This window comes from Polypterus senegalus, chromosome 13 (genome assembly GCF_016835505.1).
Source record: "Polypterus senegalus isolate Bchr_013 chromosome 13, ASM1683550v1, whole genome shotgun sequence".
Taxonomy (NCBI): Eukaryota; Metazoa; Chordata; class Cladistia; order Polypteriformes; family Polypteridae; genus Polypterus; species Polypterus senegalus.
Genome location: NC_053166.1, coordinates 105,275,191 through 105,280,915, shown reverse-complemented (window position 1 = coordinate 105,280,915; position 5,725 = coordinate 105,275,191).

Genomic DNA, 5,725 nt, shown 5'->3' with positions numbered 1-5,725 from the left:
AACAATTCTGCAAAGATGAGTGGGTCAAAATTTCTCCAGAGCGCTGTAAAAGACTCATTGCAAGTTATCGAAAACGCTTGATTGCAGTTATTGCTGCTAAGGGTGGCCCAACCAGTTATTAGGTTCAGGGAGCAATTTGTTCCTGCATTTCTTTGGATCTTGGCATGATGTCTAGCTTTTGAGATGCTTTTGGTCTACTTCTCTGTGTCAGGCAGCTCCTATTTAAGCGATTTCTTGATTGAAACAGGTGTGGCAGTAATCAGGCCTGGGGGTGGCTACGGAAATTGAACTCAGGTGTGATACACCACAGTTAGGTTATTTTTAACAAGGGAAATTACTTTTCACACAGGGCCATGTAGGTTTGGATTTTTTCTCCTAAATAATAAAACCATCATTTAAAAACTGCATTTTGTGTTTACTTGTGTTATATTTGACTAATGGTTAAATGTGTTTGATGATCAGAAACATTTTGTGTGACAAACATGCAAAAGAATAAGAAATCAGAAAAGGGGGCAAATAGTTTTTCACACCACTGTATCTCCAAATCTCACTTTGGTTTAGAATATTTTAGTCAAAGTTGTTACTGATATCTTTAAATAAGCACTTTGTATTTAAAGATATATTTAAATGATTTGCAGATATCTTAATTGCATTTAAAGATATCTTCAAAAGATTTAGAGATATTTATAAATGTTTTAAAAATATCTCAAAATGTTAAATTGACTTGCCATAGACTTTTGGAGTGTGGGCTGTGTGCTCTTTTCTTAAAAGGTTTTTGATCCTGATATTTTTAGATTCTTATCTGCTTTTATCTTCTTGGTGGACTTTAGATTGTCTGGTGTAATACCAATTACTGTTGTTTTTCTAGAAATTTCTGCCTTGTCTTTTATTGTGTACTCACCACCCAATCTAAAGAAGCCTGTGTGCTAGTATCTTTAAATTTTGAACATGCTTAATGTTACAATTAAGTTTAGTAATTTTCTTATTAAACTTTTAGCTTTTTTCAAGAGTTCCCAGACTCTTAAAAAAAACTGGGTGGCGTAATTGGATATTTTAACTGTGTTTAGATTAGAATATTAAGTTTGACCTAGACACCCATCACACTAAGGTCCCTAAAAATTATTTTACCTTAAAAACTGTTAGTAATTAAACTATCAAGTTAGTTGGCACTTAATGAAAATAAAGTGAAACATTAATTTATACTGGAGTATAAACCTCAGGAGATCAATAGTTTTCAAGAAAAGGTGAAGCACAAATCTAGATCACCTTCTCAATTCAATTATTCTGCTCCTCTTTGAGTACCCACTTAACTAACATTGCTAACATTGATCAACTAGTCTGCCATGATTCTGTTAAAATACAATGTTTTTGGAACATTTTACCAGAGGTTATTGAAGAAACAATATGTAAAGTTTTCAGCCCATAACATTTGTGCCAACCCGTGTAAGAGTATCAAGTGTCTCCATTACAGGATAACTGGTTTCCAGGATATCAATGTAAGTGACCATTAAGTAAAGCACAAGTTTAAGCACTCTGTCTGGATAAAATGAGTTTGGGAATAGCGTTTTTGCTAACAATGATAGAGTGGTGTGGGGAAATGTGATTTGAGCAGTTAAATGGCAGAAGCCTTTCATGATTTATGATCAATTGTTTTTAACATTTATTTAATATAATCACATGATTAATTTATTTATTTGATCAGGTTTCAGTACTGAGTTCCATTGTTGGGTTTACCGTTTCTGCTGGGGTGAGGAGTATGACGAGGAATGGTGCAGAGTACAACTTTTGGGAGGTGTTTAGTGTTCATGAGAAAAACATTAAGATAAAGATGATGTCCATTTATAAAGTGATGGTAAAATGCCTTATTTTAATCCATTACTGCTTAATCATTTGATATGATAGGTTCCCAAGTTAACAGAATGATTTTCAAGGTGTAAAGCTAGTGTTTAATTGTTATAAATTGCAGAAGCATGCTTAAAGGCCTACAAAAAATAATTTGCAAGATATGAACGAGTTCAGAGAGGTTCAGAAACTTGTACCTTTTCAGAATGATGGATCCAAGTTGATGGAAGATAATAACAGCAAGAAAATAATTCATGTTTGAATGTTGCGGTTTTAGAAATACTCACATTTGCATATATTTTGTATTGCATTCTGTTGCAGAAAATCTAAAAGACCAAGCATTTGGAGTTTCGTGACATGACCAATACAGTTCATGATAACTTTTTTTTTTTTGTGTCTATACTTGTAGACATAATAAACATTTAACAGTTGAAACTGTAACAACTCTAACTCTTTTTCTTTCCTAGGACACGAAGCGGACGGGGAAACAGAAGTGGGCAACGGCCAATAGTAAAATGGACCGGGTTGTCTAAGAACTCTGGGCCTTCAAGACCCAGATTCAGCAACTCCTGTCCAGATGGAGGCATCTGAAAAAACTGAAGCCTCGCCCGCTGAAAGAGTCCTTCCCAACATTTGAAATCATCACAGCTTATCGTGATTCAGCAACCTTGACTCCATGCCATGCTGCTCACTTTCAGGGGCAAGTGAATATTACCCCGTGCCCCTTTGGAGCAATGATGACGAGGCTAAATCACCTCCATCGCTCCAGGCGAGCATCTCCATCCAGAACCAGTTCGACCCTCTCCACTCCCCCACTGTGTCGGCAATCCAGGGTTATGTACTTGTCATTGGAGATTCTATTGTACAAAACCTAAACATTTCTTGCCCTAAACAGAAATCTTGTGTTTGTTTTCCAGGTGCTCGTGTACGAGATGCCATGACAAGAGTGCCAAATGTCTTACATATGCACAAGAACATGGCAATGAGAACCATCGTAATACATGCTAGGGTAAATAATGTCCGATACGAACAGTTGGAGATTAAGGTGGATTTCGCAGCAGTTATTAATGCCATGAAGGAAGGACCCTGGCTGCGAGAATCTTCATTTCAGATCACTTACCTCAGGCTAGTAAATCAGACGAGTACTTCAGTTGTCTGCTGGCATTAAACAACTGGGTAAAAGGGTTCTGTAAGGGACAAAACATCAGGTTCACGGACAACAGAGATCTATTCTGAGAGAGGCTGTGTTTCTTCAGGTTAGATAGATAGATTCATCATCCGGGTCCTCTCTGAAAACATTTGTAATGTAATTCGTCTCTCGACTATGTACTTTTAATCCTAATTCTTTCCATAATACCTTGCTAGGATATGATAATTCTGTAGCAAACTCATCTTCAAATATGCACTTTAATAACTAACCTCAGTTAATGCAAAAAAAATCCAGAAAATGCAGCCTAAATACGAATAATTTAATCACCATTTCACATCTACAGGTGCACTTTATTAAAATATTAACAGACTATAGATTAAATAAAAATTCAGCACAAAAAAGCATTAATGCATATAACGTAATAACCACTTCGAACAGCCATAACACTCTGCCACTTTAGTTCTGCTCTTCTGAGACCTTAAATATGGCCTTATTAAATATTAGAAGCTAACCAACAAGACATTTTCCATCAACGATCTTATTAGTGATTTCTATAATTTTTTCAGTCATCCTGGCCATTGGGACATTACTTTATTCTTTGTTACTTATTATTGTCTAATTTTATTTTTATAAACTTTTTTTTCTTCATCTTGTAAAATAGTTTGAGCTACATCATTTATATGTAAATGTGCTATATAAATAAATGTTGCTGTTGAATTGAAGTTTTTTGCTTTTCGTGAATTTTTTGCTCAAAATGGGTAATAAGGGGTCAGGGAAACCAACTTTGGAAACATACTTTGAACATTACAGCAACATTAACGCTTGGTCAAATTATCTCGGGGCATAAAGTGAGCTACCACAGCTATGCCGATGACACACAGCTGTATTTATCAATAGCACCTGACGACCCTGACACTCATGATTCACTGACACAATGTCTCACTTGTGTTTCCGATTGGATGAGTAGTAATTTTCTCAAACTAAATAAAGAGAAAACAAATTTTAGTGATTGGCAATAATGGATATAATGAGGTTATTAGAAATAAACTTGATGTATTAGGATTAAAAGTCAAGGGAGTAAAAATTTAGGGGTAACTATTGACTCTGACCTGAATTTTAAATTGCATATTAATCAGATTACTAGGACAGCATTTTTTCACTTAGGAAATATAGCAAAAGTTAGACCTCTTATAACATTGCAAGATGCTGAAAAATTAGTTCACACTTTTGTTTGTCAGTCGGCTAGATTACTGTAATACACTCGTCTCAGGACTACCCAAAAAAGATATCAATCGATTGCAACTAGTGCAGAATGCAGTTGCTAGACTCAGAAACGAAATTCAAGCACATCTCCCCAGTTTTGATGTCAATACACTGGTTACCTGTGTCATTTAGAATTGACTTTAAAATACTGCTTATGGTTTACAAAGTCTTAAATAATCTTGCTCCATCTTATATTTCGGAATGTCTTACACTCCAAATTGTAACCTTCGATCTTCAAATGAGTGTCTACTTAGAATTCCAAGAGCTAAACTTAATGAAGTGGTGAGGCGGCCTTCTGCTGTTATACACCAAAAATCTGGAAAAACTTGCCAATAGGAATTCGCCAGGCTAATACAGCGAAGCACTTTAAAACACTGCTGAAAACTCATTACTTTAACATGGCTTTCTCAGAGCTTCATCTCAGTTAAATCCTGATGCTCTGTATATTCAATTAATTATCATTATTATTCATAGTGGTGGCTTAGAAATCCGCACTAACCCCTACTTTCTCTTCTGTTCTTTTTCCGGTTTTCTGTGGTGGCGATCTGTGCCCCCACCACCTAATCAAAGCATTGTGATGTCCTTACATTGATAGATTAAAGACCAGAAGTCCACATGACAATCATAATCAAATTCTTCCATGAGAACCCTGAATACAATGAGGACTGATTGAGGTAATTTATATTAGGTAAATGCCTAGAGCGGGCTGGGCGGTCTCGTGGTCTGGAAACCCTGCAGATTGTATTTTTTTCTACAGCGGACTGGAGTTCATTTTATTTTTTCCTCCCGGGTCATCAGACCTTACTTTTATTCCATGCTAATTAGTGCTCCCTAATTTTAATTATTTATTTTGTCTTTTTTCTCATTCTTCATCATATTCTAGTGATATCCTTTATGACATTAAGTATTATGTAAAGTCCTAAATTAGTTAACGTAAGGGAAAATCTTGATCTCCAGTTCACTTCAGCACTCTTACACAAAAGGTTGTTTAGACTCCAGTAATATACAATAAATCTAATTAGCAAACAGAATCAGAAATCACAGTTGGGCTAACAATCCCTAATTAGACAAAGTCATCATAATGTACAGTATGAATATACAAAGCATATTTAGTATAGAGCCCAAAACATATAAATCTAATATAAACAGATCCATATATAGGACATACAGAGCGATACATGATACTTCATCATCCAAAGGGGTTACCTTGGTAAAATTATCTGATCTTACTTAGATCAGTTAAACAAAGGGCAAGTCAAGTCAAGTCAGGGAGCATGTACTGGTACAGTGCATTGCCGCACCCACTACATTAAGAAACAACTCGGGAAACAATTCTGGTTTGCAACCCCCAGGCAGACACACGGTCCAGTCCCAGCCTCCAGAAATGACCCCCTATCTGCTGTAGCCAGGTGTTATGTGGGCGACCCCTTGGCCTGATCCAGCCACGCGGTTCCCCAACAATGAGGACCT